The 24046-nt window shown below is 37.2% G+C and overlaps 1 protein-coding gene across 2 annotated transcripts in view; it reads left to right on the top strand.

Annotated features, from left to right (window-relative positions):
* LOC106871011 (protocadherin beta-2) overlaps positions 1–24046 on the top strand; it is a 274660-nt gene that overhangs the window by 202405 nt on the left and 48209 nt on the right. Inside the window, exon 3 of one of the 2 annotated variants that reach the window (XR_016244280.1) lies at positions 3937–4071. The exons of the other annotated variant lie outside the window; for it this stretch is intronic. The gene's annotated coding sequence lies outside the window, so the exon portion shown is untranslated. The remainder of the gene's footprint in view (positions 1–3936; positions 4072–24046) is intronic. 2 annotated transcript variants of the gene reach the window in all.

The raw sequence follows: 24046 nt of genomic DNA, 5'->3' as shown, positions 1-24046 counted from the left end.
TTTTATATTATGTTTGATGCCCCCCTGCATCAGTGAACTAATGGTACAGAGTGATGGACTGGTGCCACTGGGCACCAGTTTGTCTCCCTGCAGTTTTATATCCAACAACACAGTGCAGCACCAGGTATTGAGTGCAGAGCTGCAGCTCCTCTTTAGTTGCTAACAGAGCTAATGACTCTCTGTGACTTTCTTTCGTCATTTATCTTTTACTTGTTTCAGTCATTAGACTGTGGCCATGCTGGGGTATCACCTTGAAAGGTTTTAGTTTGAACAAATCAACCCCAGGACATTTTTTTTTAAGCCTATACTTATTCCATTGGTCTCTTTTGCCAAACCACTACATTATGGGGACATAAACACACCAACACAGGTTGTCAAGCAAAGTGGGGAACAAACACACACACACACACACAGATTTTTAGTTTCTGTCTACCAAATCCATTCACAAGGTTTTGGTTGGCCCGAGGATCTACTTGCCCAAGGTATCACACTGTGGGACTGAACCCAGAACCATGTGATTGGAAAGCAAATTTTTTACTGCACAGCCATGCTGGTCACTTTTTGAAAATTGATGGTAGCATTGAAATTCAAATTCAAAGAAGACTGGGTGTCAGATATGGTAAGTAAGTAGGTTGTTGTGTATTGCATTTGATGGCATAAAAGATGCATTGGCATATTAGATGAACCATAATTTTAGCAGCACATAGTCAAAAGAAGAAAGAAAGAGAAGGTTTTAATGCATTAAAGCTGATAGGAAACCTAAACGTGCATACTGGACTTGGGGTGATTTACTGAGATATATTTTTGGTTAAAAATAGTGCCTTTATATGCCATCAAATATAGAAGATAGGTAGGTATGTAGGTACATAGAGCGAGAGAGATTGGGAGAAAAATTTGAAAGTACTGAGAAAGGAATCAATGTTATATTTCTCACCTCTTTTTCCCTTTATAAAGTATTTTGTGTCTTGAGTTTGTAAAACTGTGGTTCCTAGCCTGGGATGCCCATATACTATGAAGTGAAGGATACAGTGACATCATTGCGGCTCTTGATATGTTTCGGAAAGGCATGGGATACAAACCTGAGGATCTTGGACAGGAGACAGGGTTTTGGGGTTTTTTTCAGAACAAGAGCTTTTTTATGCTTGAGACATTTACTCTTTTACTCTTTTACTCGTTTCAGTCATTTGACTGCGGCCATGCTGGAGCACAGCCTTTAGTCGAGCAAATCGACCCCAGGACTTATTCTTTGGATGCCTAGTACTTATTCTATCGGTCTCTTTTGCCGAACCGCTAAGTTACGGGGGACATAAACACACCACCATCAGTTGTCAAGCGATGTTGGGGGGGGGGGGGACAAACACAAACACACAAACATATATACACACATACACATATATATATATATATATACATATATACGACGGGCTTCTTTCAGTTTCCATCTACCAAATCCACTCACAAGGCTTTGGTCGGCCCAAGGCTATAGTAGAAGACATTTGCTCAAGGTGCCATGCAGTGGGACTGAACCCGAAACCATGTGGCTGGTAAGGAAGCTACTTACCACACAGCCACTCCTACGCCTATTAGATATAATTGTAATTATAGGTCCAGGTTTCTGAGTCTTAATTACTGAGTTTACTCATGTATAAGTTCCATATCACTTATAAATGGGACAAAGTTTGAATATGAAGGGAAATAAATCGGTACCAAGATTTTGCACAAAATTAGGGGTGGAACTTATTACACAAGTAACTATGGTATGTTGTAAATAAACAAAAAAATCTTCTGTTTCAAGAAATGAAATTTTATTTAAATATATTTGAGAAGTCTCTGTAAATAGAAATGTTCATTCAACTGGCATTTATATTTTCCAGTTGCCAAGATGTGATGTGGGCAATCTTATATTGCATGGCATTGCTTAAATATTTGCTTGCCGACTGATTGCACATGTTTTTATCAAAGGCATGAAATATCCTTCTTTTGTCTGAAAGTAGATAAATGGGGTCCTTTGATCTCAGGTTTTGTAGAATGAGGAAATGGGACCTATAGAGGATAAAGGACAGGTGTTTCTGTGAGATGTTGAAAACAGACCGCTTGAGTCAAATAGTGGAATAGCAACCATGGGTACTGCTACTGAGAGGAACAAATCCGGTTTGGCTGTTGTAGTTGTCAAAGTCACTGTGGCATAAGAATTGTGTAGCAGTGTTCACACACATATGCATACATAAATATCTATAGGAACACACACACCATTTATCTATAGACATATACATGTATCATTCTCTGTTTCTCCCCCACTTTAACCCATATGGACATAAATGATAGGCAATGACTCCACACACACACATACAAGAGGGCACTGAAAATTTCTGGCTTTAATAGACACCTGGTTGGAGGCCCAACCTTCCAAGTTCTTAGAAAAACTACATGATTGTTGCAATAAGTGTGTGAATCTGAGAGGGGAATGTGTTGAATAAAATCATAATTAACTGTATTTTCTTTTACTCAAGGCCAGGAACTTTTCAGCACCCCTTCATACATACATACATACATACATACATTGAAAAGGTCGAAGGTTTCACACAAGTAAATTTATATTAACAAAAAAAAAGAAAAAGAAAATGCTTTGGGGACTTTATCGTGGACAAAAGAAAGAAAATATTTACATACTTATCAAAATATGCTACCGGTTTCAATCATTTTAAAGTTGATTTTATCATGCTGTAAAAGAATGGAAAATAAGGTAATCTTCCATATCAGTTCTGGAACTTCTCACGTTTTTTATTTAATTTCAAAGATTTTGTCATGCTCTACAAGAATGGAAAATAAATTCAAAGAAATTAATCTCTTATATCAGTTCTGGAAGTTGACATGTTTTTCTTCTAAAATTTACATAGTTTTGGTTGTTGGTTTCTTTCTGATAGCTACCAGATTGTAATGTGGTCGTGTGTGTGTGCGTGTGTATATATATATATATATATATATATATATATATATATATATATATATATATATATATATATATTATATATATAGATATATATACACACACACATACATCTAGATATATATGCATAGACATGTACATATGTACATACACACATACATATATTTTACTTAAATAGTAGTTCAGGTGTCTTTTGTCATATGGCTAAGGTGTCTGCAAACCCCACCCAAAAGGTACTCAACACAGTTAAAGACAAAGTATAAGCTTTTATATTACACTGAATTCTTACAACTTGTAGGATGTTCACTGAGGAAACAGGAATGCCCGTTTCTACAGTTCTGGATCACAGTTCTAAATCGGTATGTGTGTGTGTGTGTGTGTGTGTGTGTGTGTGTGTGTGTGTGTGTGCGCGCGCGTTTGTGTGTGTGTGTGAATATAAAGTCTTTAGCTTTAGAGATTGATGAGCCATCTGTGGGGCTAGGCCCTTTATGGATGTAAAACCATTGGTCACTCTATGATCAGACATTGACATAAGTGGAAATAAATACATATATGCACCTGTATATATATGCATACATATATATATATATATATATATATATATATATATATATATATATATATATATATATATTATATATATGCATATATATGTGCATACAGATATACATGGGTGTGTGTACATGCCTGTATATGTGGGGTGGGTCAAAATACCATATAAAATTACTTTTAAAACGCTAAATTACTTTTGAACCAACATAATTACACACACACGTATATATATGCTTATGTATATATCTACACATATATACCTAATCTTCTATTTATAGAAGCTTATATATATATATATATGCATATATGTATGTATATATGTGTGTATGTGTGTGCATGTGTCTGTTAATGTGTGTTTGTGTACGTGTACATACATAATCCATTAAGACCTAATCTGTTGATTGTTTGACAAGCCATTACTTATATGTTTTTGACAGAGCAAAACCAGGAACTCTGATGGTGTGACTGCACCAATTTATCAGCTGAGATATTTTTAACTAAGCAATAGCGACAGCCGCCATAAGCAAGTGATTCTGAGGCTCCCATCTGTGCTTTTGACAAGAAAAAATCTGGTAAATATCCGTGACTTAGTTTTTCGATATCATAGTTACTTCCCTTTGTTTGCCGTTTATTTTAATTCTGATTGACTTAATCTTGTTTTTATATAATTCTTTAGAATTGGTAGAGCGTCGGGCAGTATTCCTTCGCTTTGTGGTTTCGTCTCTATTTAATCTTCTGAGTTTCTGTGTTCAAGTACCACCAACGTTGACTTTGTATTTTTCATCCCAGGGGTCTAATTAAATAAACTTTTGTTTCTTTGTTACTTATTGTGACTTATTGACTTATTTCTTCCCCATCGCCACGATCTTAATTCTTCACTCATTTTCTTCTTTCAAACACTTCACGTGTCATCACACAGACTTATGTATACATGTGCATACACACACACAAGCACGTACACACACCAATAACACACACTTCCACTAAAACACACTCAAGCGTTTGAGAAAAAAACGATATCTACACGTTCAACTTTTCATTTCAGACACATATATTCACACACTGTAAACCAAACGTTCAGTCTGCACATACATACGCACACAGACACATCCACACGCACGCACACAAAACTACAACCACATCACACAAAATGCTAGTATCACACACTAAGAAATAAAATGAAAATACATACACACATGCAAACATTCACAAATAAATCCCACACCTTAATCATTTTTCTTTCCATGTCGAATTCATTTTAAAATGGCGCTGTAGTGCTTCTACACGTGTAATATTCTTCATCTTTGTTTTTCTTTTCCTCTCTGTCTTTTTTCTTTCGTTCACTTAATACTTTTGTCTGATGAATGATTTACACCCGAAACGCTGAGGGTATATTCTGTTTCTCTGATGTTTAAACTAATCACAACTTTTATTTTGTCTTTTGTCCTGTTAATACAAATACACACACATACACACAAATACACACACACACATATTCACCTATATAGGTGCATACACTGCAACTATTTAAAAATTTTGTTGGGGTTATATCCAATGTCTTTGTGAAATAACTCAATGAAAGTTACGAATTTTGAACATATGCTGGTGTGTTTAAGTCCCCGTAAATTAGCGGTTCGGCAAAAGAGACCGATAGAATAAGTACTAAGCTTACAAAGAATAAGTCCCGGGGTCGATTTGCTCGACTAAAGGCGGTGCTCCAGCATGGCCACAGTCAAATGATTGAAACAAGTAAAAGAGTAAAAGAGATATCCTTGTAGTGTGTATGCGTTTGTGTGTGTGTGTGTGTGTGTGTGTGTGTGTGTGTGTGCGTGCGTGTGTGTGTGTGTGCATGAGTGAGTGTGTGTTTGAACTCCCCCCCCCTCTTACTTGAATCCAGTGCAAGATTTTTCTTATAGAAGTGAAATTGCCGGTTTTGTTTATATATTATCTCCATTCGTCCGGTTATGATTAAATGGCAGCGGAGGCTATTATGTAATAAATATTACCAAATGCACATGAATATATCATTATTTTCATGCCTGTCTGTGATGTTTTATTTGTCACCCGCACGTTGTTGATGAAACAACTGTAAACCCTATAATAGATGTAATATCAGCTACTCCATTCTTCACTTACATATGTATGTATACTCGCACACTCTTTACCGGAGCCTCTCGTGAAATGTTTCTGCAACTATTAGCTTCTTTAACTGGTGTAGAGAGGCACAGGCTTTCTGAAAACTTTACCGATTGTATAGCAGTTGGCCTTGAAACTTGAATTCATGAAGAGACTGGAATGTATAAAAAGGAACAAAACAAATGTGTTTAAGACACCGCAAAAATAATCGTTCTTCTTGAGCTAGTGAAAATAAACTGATAGTGGCCTACTACGAAAGCTATTTAGTCAGGAAACATACGTAATACATATATCAGTGATGTTATGTAGTAACTAAACAAATATGAATCTCATAAAGCATCATCCTAATTCAAATACTAAAAGTGATCTATATCTTACAAGAAATTAGTTTGCGATACGCCTCTGAGTGTGTGTTCTACATTAAGCTCAGTTGCTTTCACCTTACTGTCTTACAAAATTGACAGGGCCGAAACTTCGAAGTTACTATCAACATTTTCCATGGTAAAATAAAATATGTTATAAATAAACGTACTGAATGATACTTCAATTAGCGTTTGTTTTAATATATGACTATACATAAAAACAACCACATATATATATATATATACGCACGCACACACACACACACACACACACACACACACACACACACACACACACACACACATGTTATATTCTATCCAGAAGGATTCACGCATGCTTCACCTAGGTATCGTTTCTTTTATTGCTTCTTTTATCTTGCTTCATACTCTACTTTAATAAAGGGTTCATCTGAAACGTTAATCTACTTCTTTTCCTGTTCCCTTTTTGTGCACAACTTTTAATTCTTTTCTCTTGTATGTATTCATTTTGTCCATCGAATTTTTTTGTACTTGTAACGTCTCGCGTTGACCGTCTAATTTTATATTTTATTTTATTCCTGTCATCCCATTTGTGCTATTTCACCTTATATATATATATATATATATATACATATATATATATATACATATATATACACACACACAAACATATCTACATATACATATACACACGGAAATTAGATGACAAAAGAATAAACAATTATCCTATGAACGTCATTAGCTGGCAGCTATTTCTGCTATCAGATGCAGTGTTACACAGGCACTGGACTATGAGTCCACTGTATTTTTATAGCAGAAACAGCTGTAAGCTAATGAAGTTCATAAGATAATCGTTTATTCCTTTGTCATTTCATTTTCTTATTACCGCTCTGTACTCGACCAATGCCTTGTTCTGAAGCATTGTACATTGAGCTCTCGACCAGTACTTAAACGAAATACACACACACACACACACACACACACAGTACAGTATTATAGGTCCTGTCCAGTCTGTTTCTCATTCGAGATAGGGAAAAACCTGAAACGGCACTCGTCAGAAACATCATCTATTGGTTAGGGTGTTGCAATCACGATCATCAGATCGTGGTTTCAATTTCTGGACAGGGTGTTGCGTTGTGCTTTTGAGCAGAATGCTTCATTTCACCTTGTTCTCGATCACTTCCACGTCTGATGCATGAAACACCGTGCCCCTGTTCAAACAACATCGATTTAACGGAGAGAGTCAGCTAAGGTGAAGCACATGGAGTTTTTTTTCGAATAGCAGTTGACACATGTAGAACGGATCCGACTATCAGCCGAGTTCATTGCCCCGCTGCCTTCTTTTGGCCGGGAAGGGAAGACAGTTTTCCTTGGGCTGGTGGCTATAGCGAAAGAGGTGGTGTGGTAGACGAGGTTTAAAGAACTGAAGATGGATACTTTTCCAAGTTCCACTTGAAAAAACAAAGTGAGGTCAGAAAGGGTAGTACTGCCCCCCAATACTTTTGTTGAAAGGTGGGTGAATGTCACGAAGATGGCCCGTGTGAATAGATCTACTCTGTGTATGCGTTCTACAGCTTGAATACTCATACGTTGTCTTCGGCGGGAGATTCGATCATATGTATGTATGTATGTATGTATGTTATCAATCAGTTTCATTTCTGTATTTCTTGTCCATAGAGAAAGAGCCGGACTCTAACATAGATTCAAGGCTCCTTCATTGGAACTTTTATCAACATCATCTAGGTATTTGTGCATATTTGTGTGTGTGCAGTATTTGGTGTTAGTGTATGCGCAGATTTGTATGTTTGTTTTATGGATGCGTTTTTATGTCTAGATGCATGCATATGTATTTATGTGCTAAATCTTTGGAAAGTTTTACATATCTTTACAGTTCCATTGATGGCTTGAATCTGTAGTCTTCTAATTGTATGTATGTATGTATGCATGTATGTATGTATGCATGTATGTATGTATGTATGTATGCATGTATGTATGTATATATATATATGTGTGTGTATGTATGTATACACACACACTCAAGCGTATTCATATACATGCCAGTGTTGTGGAAGTAATGTAAAGGTGGGCATAATCTTTTATTAACTGACACAGGTCTTTCAAAATGTACATGTTGGTCGAGTAATTTCTCTCTTATGATAATTCTTGTTTTTCATTACATGATCTAAGTAGAAGCGAAGTACCATTTTTGAGTTTTTAATGGAGTTAGAAAGTGCAGACAGTCTGGCATCCACTGAAGGCTGTAAGTCATTTGCAGAGATGACTGTACTGACAAGACAACGGCTGTGCAGAAATGGATGAAGTTTTTAAAGAAGGGGAAATCAGCATTGAAGACAAACCACGCAGTGGGAAACCATCAACTGGTACTACTGACACAAATCGCCATTGAGTCGACGAGCTGGTTTGCGCGGACAGACGAGTTACAATCTCTGAATTTGCTGCAAAACTGGACTGTGTCGCAATACTTTACAGAAAATGGTGAGGCTATGGCTATCGTAAATTATGTGCAAAGTGAACATCTGTGTAGTTGACAGCCTATTTGAAAGAATGAAGAGTGAAAACTCTGCTCTGATCTGTTAGAAGCATTTGAGACCGACGAAGACGTTTTATTTGATTTTTTTTTTTTCGATCTGGTGACACGAAATGAAGGCTGGGCATATCTTTATGACTCGTAAGTGAAGTCTCAGTTCATGGTATGGCGTCATACTTCCTTTCCAAGTCTTAAGCTTTGGATTTGAACTCAGAATGCAGAGAACTGGAAAGAGTAAACGCATAGCATTCTATCCGACATTCTAACGACTCTGCCAGTCGACCGTCTTAAATACGCACGCACTCGTGATACATACATACATACATACATACATACATATTTGTGCGTTTGGAAATGATATCCCTGCTAGTTCTAGGTAAAGACAAATATGCATACAAGGCGGCGAGCTGCTGATAGAATCGTTAGTATATCGGACAAAATTCTTAGCGGCATTTCTTCCGGCTCCTTCTATATTGAGTTCAAATCCTGCCGGGGTCAACTTTACCTTCCATCCGTTCGGGATCGATAAAATAAAGTACCAGTCAAGCATTGGGGTCAAAGTCGTTGATTTATCCCGTCCCATCAAGATCAGAAGTCCAAAAGCCAGCGATCGCCACAGAGATTAATGGTACCATTTTCCACAATCTTCTGGAACATGACTGTACTGCGAACAGCGAGTGGTACATGAAAACACTAAAACTGCTTAAAGAAGTAGGAAGAAGGAAGAGACCGAATAAAGATCTGAAAATGATCAACATTCATTATTACAGTGCGAAACCTCAAACATCTTGGGGAAGAAATCAGGCAATCGGCCTAGTCAGCGCTCTTGTAACTTCTATCTGTTCAGAGCAAAGAAAGACAGTTTTCGAGGCCAGTGATTTGTTGAGAGATAAAGAGAAAACGGTCGTGAAGAACAGCACCAGCGCTAGGAAGTGCGAGACCCAATTAGAGAATTGTCAATGGGGCCTTCTATTCAACAAAGCTGAAGATTGACGCTTTATGCTTCGTGTAGTACGCAAATCCCAGTCAAAAAGCGTTGAGTGTTTGAGGCGTCACCTTTAGCCACAATGGCCTACTAAACATTCATCATTGCGTCCTTCGGTCGAACGTGTGCGCTGGACCATCTTCGGCTTGGGGCCCAATTTGAACAAATCTCTCTTATTGGATTATTATTGTTATTTTTATACAAAGGCGGTGATCTGGCAGAATCGCCAGCACGCCAGGCGAAATGCTTAGTGGTATTTCGTCTGTCTTTATGTTATCAGTTCAAATTCAGCCAAGGTCGACTTTGCCCTTCAGTCTTTCGGAGTCGATAAATTAAGTACCAGTTGCGTACTGGGATCGATCTAATCGACCCCCCCCCCTCCCGAAATTTCGGGCCTTGTGCCTAGAGTAGAAAAGAATCGTTAGTACGCCGGGCAAAATGTTTAGCGGTATTTCGTTCGTTTTTACGTTCTGAGTTCAAATTCTGCCGAGGTCGACATTCCTTATGTCCTTTCGAGGTCGATGAAATAAGTACCAGTTGATCACTGGGGTCGATGCAATCGACTTATCCCGTCCCCCAAACTTACTGGCCTTGTGCCAAAATTTGAAACCATAATTATAGTTATTATGTGATGGTCCGTGCCCTCAACACCAGTGGAACTCGTAGAGACACTGCTATGCTATGCTTTGAAGACGACGAGGAAGACGAAGAAAAAGAATCGACTTTTCCTTTTTTATTGACCTCCGAAAGGATGAAAGGTAAAGTTGACCTTGGAGAGATTTGAACTTAGAATACAGAGAGTCAGAAAGAATAACCGCAAAGCATTCTATCAGACACTTTAACGACTCTACCAGTCGCCTTTCTTACATACACACACACACACATTCAGAGGTAAACATTACATGCACCCATGCATACATATGCATATATATGCACATACATATCTCTGTGTAGAAATGACACCCTTACTATACCTGAGTCAAGACAAATACACATATAGGGGGGCAAACTGCTGACACAATCGAATGTCGGAAAAAGATTTAGCAGCATTTCTTCCGGCTCCTTCTGTTCTGAGTTCAAAATTTGTCAGGTTCCACTTCACCTTTCATTTGTTCGAGTTCGATAAAATAAAGTACCAGTCAAGTACTGGGGATGAAGTCGTCGACTTGTCCCCTCCAGTTAAAATTACTGGCCATGAATCCTGCAAACGGACTAGCGTCCCGTTCAAGGAGAGTCTTGTGATCTCAGTGCTTTATACGCCACGGAAACCGAGTAACCAGCCTAAGGTTGAAGTGGGGTGGAAGAAAGAAAGAAAAATACACACAGGCGCTGACGTGACAGCTTGGGTATCTTCTGCTACAGCCTCGGGCCGACCAAAGCCTTGTGAGTGGATTTGGTTGACGGAAACTGCAGAAAAGCCGTCACGCGCGCGCGTGTGTTTGTGCCTTTATGTTTGTGTTTGTCCATTTCTGCCGCTTGACAACTGGTGCTAGTTTGTTTACGTCTCTGTAACTTAGCGATTCGGCAAAAAGAGATCGATAGAATATGTTCCAGACTTGGAGAAAAAAAAAAGTAGTGGGATCGATTCATTCGACTCAAAAATTCTTTGAGGTGGTGCCCCAGCATAGCCGCAGTCTAACGACTGAAACAAATAAAAAAGAAAAAACAAAGGGGACGATTGTGAACAAAAGCTGAAATACTGATGCTGATGATGGAATCAGAATAAATTTAAGCAAAATGCCATACTGTAGTTAGATCATTGTTTTGCCTCAACTGAATTAAAATGTTTCATTTAATTGGACATGACATTGGAAAATTCAGTGAACATAAAAATTGGCTCGTTGGAAGAGTTATTTCCCTTGCAGTGCAAGGTTGTCTAGTAGCAGTTATTTCCCTTAGATGGTCATGTATTTTCTTGTCTTGTCTTGGATTTACTGAGAAGCGAGAAATTTACTTTTTCGTTTTTATTTCTCTCTCTCTCTCTCGCACACACAAATACACATACAGACAAGGTGACAGTATATTTTCTTGGATTTACTTGGCGTGCACTCACACACACACACAAGATGACAGCATGACGATCACTGAATAGAAAGGTTGGCACTTCGTGTCCAACCGCGGAGACCGCATCTTATCTCTGGCCTTTTACTTTCTGTTAGCTCATCTTACCTGGTTGTAAATAAGTCTCAATGTGGCACGCTGGCAGAAGTGTTAGCACATTAGACAAAACATTTAGCGTCATTTCTTCAGGCTCTTTACGTTTCGAGTTCAAATCTTATAAAATAAAACACAAATCAAGTACCAACTTGTTCCCCCACCTCTTCTACATATTTGGTTATAAGAAGTTCCTGGTTAAACATCAGAAAATAGCCAATAGTTCAGTGTATCAGTGCGTGCTCCAGTCTCGTCCCTTCACTTGTCTTGTCAGGCTTGTTTAACATTTCACAAATTTACGAGGGATTGCTGAAACGTTCATGGCTTTAAGGGTGTTGCGAAAAGTCTGATTGGGGGCTCAGCTTTCCGAGTTCTTTCACAGGGCTTAGTAAAAACTGCAGGACCATTGCAGTAAGTGTGTGAATCTGAGAGGGGAATATGTTGAATAAAATTATAATTAATTGATTCTCCGATATTTTCTTTTTAACCAAAACCTGGGACTTTTCAGTTTTATCGATATCCGTATTATGATATGAGAAAAACATCTTCAAAATGGTCATTTGGCCTGAAATCTTGTAACAAACTAAACTTTGCTAAATACACCCGAGGTTATTACACCTAACATATTTGCGTTTATCTAATACATTAGACTTTACTCTGATTTCAAGCCATATACTTATACAGTAGCGGTTGACTTTTATCTGGATGCAATTTTTCAGGAACTGAAATTCTTGTTCAATTTTGATCGGAGATTTTAATTAGTAAAAGCCTAATTTGTGTCTAAATCATTTCAAAACAAAAATACAAAGATTTGAGCTAATTTACGTATGACTGTAAATATCAAAACACACAACTTGCTATAAAACTCTCATTGATAAATTGTTACCTTGAACTGCTGGCTCCAGCTACCATATATGGCGATACATTCCAGAAGGTCTGTATAACTAAAACTTCACTGTAGCTCTTCCTTCTGTCTCCGGATTTGTTAACAGAAAAATATACCAACACTTAGGCTGTCAGAAAGTGTAGGTCAAGTTGTACATGTATGATCCACTATGCTCGGCTGTGCATATGTTAAGACAGTTTGGATTCGGTGAGTTTGGGACTGGAAGTGTCCCCGGTTTTCTGGAAATAGTCTAAATATATACTTACGATATAAAATAAACTATGAACTGTAAAGTAGTAAAATTGTATTTGACAGATTTTAATTCATTCACATTTAAAACAGGGTCCGTTTGATGTCTGTTAATCCACTTAGAATCCTTAAAATATATTACACTGCAACATGTATTAGTGCAATGTTTATAGCATGAAAATTAAATGAAGATTCTATGTGACGGTCGGAGGCGAATACTGTATCTTATTTTTAATGTTTTTGATTGTAAGGTATAACAAATATTATTATTTCTTAAGTAAGAAGCTATTATGGTAAACTCGTCACTTATAACTTAATCATCTGTATTTATCACTAAGCATAACTCTTAATTCAGGCTGCGTAAATGTTATGATGAATTATACATACCAAGACGCTGAACGTGCGTTTAATGCGTGCATGTATGTTGAAGATATGGATTCGTATTCTTTTAACCGTTACATAAAAAAAATACAGTTTCATAAATACAGAAATAAATTTAACAAGTTGAAAGAACGTGAAGTAAAACAAAATAATTTCTACATTAGTTTATTTATGTACATTTGACATTTATAGTACAATTGGAAAGTAAGGTCGTTTTGTCGTAGAGAATTACGACTTAAAATTTACACTAACTAATCTTTCATATTAACTACTAAAGTTCACAACAATTCAATCTTGTTGGATTTGAGTAATGGACATGGCATAAAGATTAGCAGATACTCAAAAGGGTGAGTGTCGTGGATTTGAGTGATAATCAACGATCACTGGAGAATTTCCCCAAATCAGGGTTTTTATAACTGTTCATCCACGGATTCTAAGAACCGTACTTCGTGAAAGATTTCTTTAATGAAAGTTCAGAATTCGTATATGGGCAGTAATTTTTGACCAATGAGAAATCAACAATTTCTTCTGTTCGGGCCAATGAACCTATGTTCTCTCTCCGCCTCTTATGAGTTTGCTACAAAGAAAAAAAATTTAAAAACACGATATTATTTAACAGATGCAAGTATGAATTCATACGCTTCTAGAATAGAGCATCTTTATTAATCCACTTAAAAAAGTAAACCACAAAACTCTTATTTAACATACCATATGCAAATTAACCAACTTCAAAAGCAGGACCTCTTTACTGAATACAGGCTTCGGTATATAGCGTGATATTGTACAATGTTCCTGGATTTCTGGAAGTGGGATGAAAAAATCTGTTACTGTATTAGAAATAATTGTTACTGAATAATTTCAATCAAGAATTATTTCCCTTTAAAACATCGAATACATTACAGGTTATCTCCCTTGCACGATTTTCTTTACCAGACGTATTTGTTTTGGTTTTCCTCTTAGGTCAGAGGTCACCAAACTTTTCGACCATCGACCCCCTTTAGCCACTTCTCCTTCCGCATCGACCTCCTTTAGCCACTTCTCCTTCCACATCGACCCCCTTTAGCCACATCCGGCCTCGAACGTTAGCAACAGCGAAAATTTATCATGCTTTCACGTTTCATGGTGCTGACTATTTCAAGCAGTTCATCTGGATGAGCTGCTCTTTCGCACCCCCCCCCATTCGACTCCTTGGCTATCATCGACACCCTGTAGTTGCTCACCGACCGCTAGGGGGTCCTCAGGACCCATTTGGAAACCCCTGCCTTAGGTTAACCAGGTAAATACGAAAGTAATGTGCTCCTGATAAAACTTCTCGAAACAGGAAAAATCCCGAAAAATGAAATTAATTTTCTCATTGATTTTCATGTTGTAAAATGCGAAGCGAACTTTTCGCTTAGAAGAAAGTGTACATTCCGCAAGAGCAAAATTACCGACTGTACCCCGAAATTTGTGATCGTACTTCACAATTTTCGTTCGCTCAAAATCCCGCTACCTGAGTTAAGCGTGAAATGGTGTGTGTCTGTAGCATGAATTACTTCGGCAACCGGCAAGGGAGTTTATATATTTGTTTATTTATTTATTTTAATCTTAATGGGAGGCAGTAGTTTGGCAATGAAGATGTGTTCTGGTTAGCATCGATATCTTTTTTTTTTTTACTGGACAGCGGCCATTCAGGAGCACTACAGTGAAGGGTTTAAGTCGAGCAAGTTGACTGCAGTACATACTTTCAGTTTGGTACTTATTCTGTTAATTTCTTTTGCCGAACCACTAAGTAACGTGGGAGTAAACAAAACAAAATCGGTAGTCAAGCGGTGATGGGGAACGATCACAAGCACAAAGACACACACACACACACACACACACACACATATGACGGGCTTCTTTCAGTTTCCATCTACAAAAATCCACTCACAAGACTTTGGTCAGTCCGGGACCAAGGTACCGTGCAGTAGAACTGAACTCAAGGTCACATTATTGGAAGGTGAACTCATCAACTACGCAGCCATGCTTGCGCCTGCAGATTTTTTTAGTTACGTGGAAGTGGTTCGCTTCGAGAAATATTTTTTAAATAATTTGTCTTGGAAAACTTCTTTGCCTTTGTTCATCTGTATACCATTTTCTTTAACTCGTCTTCGTTCCATTTATGCAAACGACTTTTGCTTTAAACATGTTCTTGTACATAGGCGCAGGCGTGGCTGTGTGGTAAGAAGCTTGCTTCCCAACCACATGTTTCCGAGTTCAGTCCCACTACGTGACTCGTTGAGCAAATGTTTTCTACTATAGTCTCAGGCTGACCAAAGCCTTGAGAGTGGATTTGGTAGACGGAAACTGAAGGAAGCCTATCGTATATGTATATGTCTATGTGTGTGTGTCTTTGTGTCTGTGTTTGTCCCCCTACCACCGCTTGACAACCGGTGTTGGTGCGTTTATATCCCTGTAACACTTGCGGTTCGGCAAAAGGACTGATAGAATAAGTATCAGGCTTAAAAAAAATCCTGGAGTCGAGTCATTCGACTAAAATTCTTCAATGCGGTGCTCCAGCATGACCGCAGTCTACTAACTGGAACAAGTAAAAGATAAAAGATGTGAGTGTTTCGTATGCTGGAGATAAGCGAGGATAGTTACTGTGCTGATGATATCTAACGAGGCAGAAATACAATTTTAATGGAATATCAGCTTTAATGTGACATCTATTCAAGTATTTCTCTGGGTTTGATAATTGTAATGAATGGTGTCCATCTCCCGTTCTTGATATAGAGGTCGTTATTTAACTTATTGAGTTCATCCGCCATCGAAAGTAGTTTCGTTTCCCCACCACCTTTTTTTTGTTAAAAATCCTGCTGATTGTCCACACACTATCTTCACTGGACCTGGGCAAGTTCAGCAGGGACCGGTTTAGCCACCGACCGCTATGAGCTGGAACACGTGATTACTTGTAGCAAGTTTTCATCTACCTGTGATGGAATTGCTCCTTATTTCCCCCCCCCACACACACACACACACACTCACATGCAGTGTGTGTGGCCGTGGACATATACCCTCTCTTCGAAGAGAGGGTATATGCCCACTGCCAATGGACTCTGTCGAGCCGTCTGTAAAGCTAAGCGTTTCATGGATGCGAAACCATTGGTCACTTTGTAACCGGAAGTATTTTTAACTTAATATATATACAGTAGTGCTCTAAACTTTTTGAGTGTGTTTCTTTCTTCGGATATACGATCCACCGATGATACACAATATTGCATATCTTTCTATTTATGAGGATACTAGTATAGTTACTGTTAATGTTGTCGACGTTGTTACTGTTGTTTAACGCCTTACTCAAGACTCCATGAACCTTCCACGTGGCTGTGGTATTACAGAGTTCGCTTCACAACCACGTCGAATCAGGTTCTGTCCCACAGCACTACACCTTGAGCGAGTGTGTTCCACTATATAATTATAGTTAAAAGCTAAATATATTCTGCAACTTTTTAGAAAATCTTATAACGACTTGTTATAAAATAATTCCGTTCACTGTTAACAAACAATTTTTATCTCGACCAGAAAACCTGTAAAGGGAAACTACTCTTGAATCTGCTAGTGGAGACTACTCTTCAAATTTGTTTGATTTATTATTTTTAATAATTACAGGCGTAGATTCAAAATGACACAAAAACTGTTAAATTCACTGCATGGCACTTCCTTCCTCGCTATTCAATGGTGCACCATGAGGTTTAGAAAATACAGTTTATAAAAGTCTTCCCGCAATACGAAATTAGTGCCCACACAAAATATTTTGAAGCACCCTCAGGCACCAAAGTCTGGCGACGGACCTTGGATGGCGGAGTAGCAGAATCGCAAAAGTCGCGGAGGAAATGTCTTGTGGTATTTGATCCGCTTCTTTACGTTCTGAATTTGAAACTTGTTGAGATGAACTTTTTTCTCTCATTTTTTTCGGGGTCGATAGTTTCAACTAATTCCATCGCCTCAACAATCATTAGTCTTCTGTCTGACCCATGGAAGCATGGAAAAGTAGACATTAAAACAATAATGATGATGATGATTTGAATACATGATGATCATATCAACCTTGAGTCCAAATGCCTTATTCATACAGCAAGCTTCTTAATATCATGTGAGAATTTCTTAAACTATTCATAATTGTTGTTGTTGGTTAGCACCAAGTCAGTAACATTAATTGAATAAACTTATGATTGATGCAGGGGTGTATATTCCTGGTATGCTAGGTGTGTGCTACACACCCATCAACAATGGCAAATTCATTATAAGTATTAACCTTACTCCTTAATTTAATTAGAAATCTTAATGGGAAACTTTTGTTATACTCCTGCTTGAAATTTGGTGGCATTGGGTGTGGTGCCACACCCAATACAACACAACCACCATACGCCACTATATTGGTGATGTTTCAGATGTAACCACATCCTGTCCTGCCTTGTTTCTTTTAACTTACTGGTATGGTGTGTCTTAGTTATTTAGTCCTCTTCATGCCATGAGGCACATAAGGCCACAACACGATCTCTCCAACCAGTTTTGTTTCCTGCCATTGTTTTGGTCTTTTAGTGGTTCTGCAAGAAGAGACTGTTAGAATAAGTATCAGGCTTAGCAAAAAATAAGTACTGAGGCCGATTCATTCTTCAAGGAAGTACCCCAGCATGGCCACGGTCTAATGACTGAAACAAGCAAAAGATAAAAGGAAAATGATACATATACTTTAATTGTGAGTTAACCAGACAACCCTTGTTCTTTTCCAAGATGGAGATAAACACCAACGTTCCCTGATACAGATTTGAATAATTGTTGAAAGAGATATCTCTATCCACATGAAACCAATGGTAATCTAGTTAACCCACAAATGTAGTATTGAGCATTCATTCTCATTATTCGATATTAACATACATATATACACCTTTAATATATAATATAGATGTATGATTACAGGTGTGGTAAGAAGTTTGCTTTCCAACTATATGGTTCTGGGTTCACTCCCTCTGAGTGGCACCTTGGGCAAGTGTCTGCTGCTATAGCCTTGAGCTGATCAAAACATTGTGAGTAGACTTGGTAGATGGAAATTGAAAGAAGCTCAGCATGTATATATGTGTGTGCATATACGCGCATGCGTGTGTGTGTGTTTGTCCCCTCACTACTGCTGGTCAACCTGTATTGGTGCATTTACATCTGCATGATTTAGCAGTTTGGCAACAGAGACTGGTAGAATAAGTACCAAGCTTTACAAGAATATTAATAAGTACTGGGGTCAATTCATTAGACTAAAATTCTTGAAGCCAGTCATTCAGCATGGCCACAGTCAAATGATTGAAACAAGTAAAAAGTAAGAGCTGTGTGTGTGTAGATATGTGTGTGTGTATAAGTGTGTATATATATATATATATATATATATGTGTGTGTGTGTGTGTGTGTGTGTGTATATATATATCAAAGGTGACTCCAGGTCATCAGCGTCACTTGGGCTCATCACAGATTTCGTATAAGACACATGTATAAAAGACGGTAAGAGACGTAATGCACGGATAATTTAACAGCAAGCAAGTTTACTGCTTATAATGAAAGGATGCCTCACATTTCTCCACAATATTTTTAGCCCCAAATGGCTTATTTTTTTTATACCTACCCCTATGTCTTTCTCCATTTCTAAGTTTAGGGTAAAAATAAGGCAACCATGCAAAACACAACTGATCTTTGCACAAAGACGCATAGAATAACAGCAATCAAATAATGAAAGCAGAGTTCACGTCAAACATCACCAATCTGACTGTCGCCTGTATTCTTGACAAGAGATGTCGGTCAGTCCTTTACACCTTACCAGGCTCATTCATATTAGCCTGAGTTACTACATAATTTTCCATTCCTTTAAGAATATTGTAGATTGAAACTTTTCATAGATTGGAATTTAAATCCTAATCTCTATAGAAATTTATTATTTCAAGAAAACATTGAATTTGCCACTGATATATATTTCACTCACCACTGATATATATATATCCTCTCCATAAAAACCTACATATATATATAGCTTTAATATGTCGATGGCCTTTGTCATCTATTAAAAACTGTTGAGGATCTACACTCAAGTTCCTTATTACGAAGCAAACCTGGACAAGGGTTTTTTTTAAGGTAACCATTTATCCATATATACAAATTACCCCTCTCCACTCCACTGATGTTGTTCAAAGGAAAAGTAATGTTTAATACACTTTAACACGAGTGTTGTCATTGCGTTGTAGAGATACGTGGCTTAGTGGTTAGTGTGTTGCACTCATGATCATAAGATTGTGGTTTCAGTTCCTAGATCAGGCATTGCATTGTACTCTTGAGCAAAGCATTTCATTTCATGTTGCTCCAGTCCACTTAGCTCCTTGTAAAGGCACGTGGCTTAGTGGCGTTCAATTCATGGTCGTAAGATCATTTGTTCAATTCCCTGTGGCACATTGTAAGTAAAACATTACTTAATTTATGCTGCTCTGGTCCACTCATCTAGCAAAAATGTGTAATTCAAAGGGCCCTGTTTTTGTCATATTCTGTATCACGCTGAATTTCCTTGATAACTATGATAAGGAGTATGTTTGTCTGTGGAGTGCCCAGCCACTTGTAGGTTAATTTCATGAGCTAGCTGTTCCATTGATCAGATCAGCCGTAACACCCCTCATCGCAACTGTTATAATGTAAGACAAATAATGATATTGTGTTCAAATAATAACACTATAAACGAACAAAGGAAACACAGCAACAATTCCAAACTGAAGTGCAAAAGGGCAAAATTTAACTTCAATTGTCTACGATGCAAAATGAACTGTCTGTACCACAGTAAGCATGTTAAAGCATGCTCTCAGATGCTTCTATGATTTCATACAAGCACACTATCCATCGTTGTTCCCTACACATGTTCTTAATTCATCAACATTTACCATTCTGTTGTCTACATATGCTAGACCTTTTCTTCCCCTATATTGATTCTCCCTTCAACTGACTGCCATAAGACCAGTTGACACACACAGATTCTTCCAGGTGCTTGACGCAAGGACCAGCAATTTTTATTCTTCTCTGCTGAATCTTGTCTGTCACTTTGGTTAGATCTTGATAAAGCTTCTCATTGGTTTAATGAGCTCTCCATGTAATATTCAGAACCATTCTTAACATTCTTCTGTAGCAGCTATCTATTTGTTTTTCAAGCTTTTTGGTGAAGGTCCAAATTTCAGCCCCATATAAAATTAAATATCAGGGCAACGTTGGAGAACCAACAATTCCATGTGAAATGCAGATGGATTTGGAAATATAGTGATGTTTGTATGTTTACACTATACACACTGATTTGCTCGGCAGAAAATACAATGCGGCATGTTGGCAGAATCGTTAACACGCCGGGCGAAATACTTAGCGGCATTTCGTCTACCGTTACGTTCTGAGTTCAAATTCCGCCGAGGTTGACTTTGCCTTTCATTCTTTCAGGGTCGATAAATTAAGAACTAGTTATGCACTGGGGTCGATGTAATCAACTTAACTAACCCATTTGTCTGTCCTTGTTTGTCCCCTCTATGTTTAGCCCCTTGTGGGCAATAAAGAAATAAGAAAATATAATGTTGCCTAAAAGATAAAAGGTAAATCTGGTCTTGGTAGGATTTGAACTCATGCCTAAAAAAAGACTTAACTAAATACCACAATGCATTCTGCTTGGTGCCGAACTGATCCTGTCAATCATCTGCTCCGTGTGTGTTTGCTTGAAATTATTAATATTCATTAAGTTGTATTGAACAAACTCCTCGAGGAACAATTCATATTCAGTTTGGTTTGAGGTCAAAGCAAAAATACTATTTACAACCAGTTTTATTAAAATCCAAGCATTATATATATATATATATATATATATATATATATACATATGTGTGTGTTGTGTGTGTGTGTGTGTGTACACATGTATGGATATAATGAGAAAGAGGGAGTAAGAGATAACTATGTGCATATATACAGATTCACATACACACATATATATATGCATGTATATACACACATTAGGACTATATCTTCAATTTATATCTCTCGAGCAAATATTTATGCCAGCTTTAATGAAAACAACCTGAATTACATTAGACTTAATGAAATTTTGAATAATACATATGTATAATCTCATACACATGCACACGCATGCACATGCACACGCATGCACATGCAAACAAACACACAGAGGCATGCTTCCATGCATAGATATTGACAGACAAATTTGTGTTTATATGTTTGAGTGCGTGTGTGTGTGTGTGTAAAAATATATATTTTAACATAAACACACATATATGTATATGAAAATGTGTGTGTGTATGTATATATATATATATATATATATATATATATGAATATATGTGTGTGCATGTGTATTTATATAAATATATGTATGTATCATATTAATAATAATATAACATTAAATTTAATATTAAATTATATTTTATAATATTGCATCACACACACACAGACACACGCACATGCACACACACACACACAGACACACGCACACGCACACACACACACACACATATATCATATTGTACATGAATTTTATGTGTTTATAACTTTGCTGTAATAATTACTAGACGTATATAGATATGCATTTATAAATATACAGTATATATAAACGTGCATTCTTACACATACTTACACACATATGTAATTATTTTGGTCTGATATTAAAAGCATGCATATTATGCAAAATGTGTGTGTGCAATGCATATATGTGTGTGTGTATGTGTGTGTGTGTGTGTGTGTGCACATGCACACATATTATCATCATTTAATATTCACTTAACCATGCTTGCATGTGTCAGACAGAATCTGTTGAGACTGATTTTTCTACAGCTGGATGCCTTTTCTGTTACCAACCTTCACCTCTTTCCAAGCAAAGTAATACTTCCCCCATGGTCAGACATGTTTTTCATGGAAGACTGAAAATGAAGAACATTGCTTGTATAATGATGATGACGTTCGTTTGTAATCATCATATATTATGACATGGCTACAAACGCACACATGCACATACACACGCTCACAAACACACACGCACACACGCGCGCGCACACACACACACACACACACACACACATGATGGGTTTCTTTCAAATCCACTCACATGGCTGTAGTCAACTTGGGGCTACAGTAAAAGATACTTGCTCAAGGTGCTGCACAGTGGGACTGAACCCAAGCTTCATGCATACTTTCTTTCTCTCTCTCACTCACTCTCTCTCTTTGTAACATTCATTGACTTACAGCTGTTTCTGCTATAAGAAGTATTGCACTCAGAGGTAAGTGCTCATGCAACATTTTATAGCTTCTGCAGAGCCATTTAAGTGAACTGTATGTTTATTGCAAATACATAGAGTTGGTAACCTGCAGAGCCCATGCACACATATATAAAAGTGCATGCATAAAAATATATATGTATGGTTAAGAAGCTTGTGTTGCAACCATGTGGCTTTTGGTTCACTCTTACTGCATGGCACCTTGAACAAGTAAGTGCCTTCTATTTTAGTTCCGAGTGAGCCAATGTCTTGTGTGTGAAGTTGGAAGAGGGAAACCATGTAGAAGGTCTTCGTATACGTACATACATACATACATACATAAATGTGTGTGTGTGTGTGTGTGTGTGTGTGCATGTGTGTCTGTGTTTGCCACCACCTCAACACCACTTCATAAACATTGTTGGTTTATTTACATCTCCCTAATTTTGCACTTTGGCAGTAAAGGCCAATGGAATAAGAAAAAGACTTTGAAAATTGGTACTGGAATCAATTTCTTTGACTAAACACTCAAGGTGGTGCCCCAGATGGGGCTGCAGATCAATGACTGAAACAACTAAAAAATAAATATGTATGTGTGTAGTGTATATATATATGTACATGTGTGTATATCAGTATATATATATATATATATATATATATATATATATATATATATATATAAATTAAAACATTAGGGTAAAAAATTGGATATTAATTAATATCAATTTAATACCAGGGAACAAGCATATTAAAAGAATCAAGGAGATTCAGAAAAAATATCTGAGATCTCAAAGGATTATTGTATATGTATATATATAAAGGAGACCACTAGGTGGACTGTTAATGTGCTAGAAGATCACATGTAATGTGTCTACTAAGACCGAATTGTTCTCAAAGGAAATTTAGCGAAGTAACAAAACGTATACGAGCAAGACAAGTGAAAATTAAATAAATATATGCAAAGTTATCCGCAAACTAGTTTTGAAATTAATACTTTCTTACCAAAAATATCTGTTTCTCATGAGTACGGACTGCCAAATAAATATAATTCCCAGAATCATATACTAGTTGTTCCCCACGAATGAAGAACGCGCACATGGTTCTGTTAATTATATTTATGGTAAGATTCAAAAGTCTTCGTTTTGGAGCGCTAAATCCGGAAATATCTCTGCAGAAAATGGTTTCTGCATAGAATATACCAGCTTTGAGAACGTGGTTATGGTTAATTAAATTAAAACATTAGGGTAAAAAATTGGATATTAATTAATATCAATTTAATACCAGGGAACAAGCGCATTAAAAGAATCAAGGAGATTCAGAAAAAATATCTGAGATCTCAAAGGATTATTGTATATGTATATATATAAAGGAGACCACTAGGTGGACTGTTAATGTGCTAGAAGATCACATGTAATGTGTCTACTAAGACCGAATTGTTCTCAAAGGAAATTTAGCGAAGTAACAAAACGTATATGGGCAAGACAAGTGAAAATTACATAAATATATACAAAGTTATTCACAAACTAGTTTTGAAATTAATACTTTCTTACCAAAAATATCTGTTTCTCATCAGTACAGACTGC

The sequence above is a fragment of the Octopus bimaculoides genome, chromosome 14 (genome assembly GCF_046866305.1).
Source record: "Octopus bimaculoides isolate indiv1 chromosome 14, ASM4686630v1, whole genome shotgun sequence".
Classification (NCBI taxonomy): Eukaryota; Metazoa; Mollusca; class Cephalopoda; order Octopoda; family Octopodidae; genus Octopus; species Octopus bimaculoides.
The sequence above is the reverse complement of the archived record's forward strand: the minus strand, read 5'-3'. Positions and strand labels throughout refer to the sequence as shown.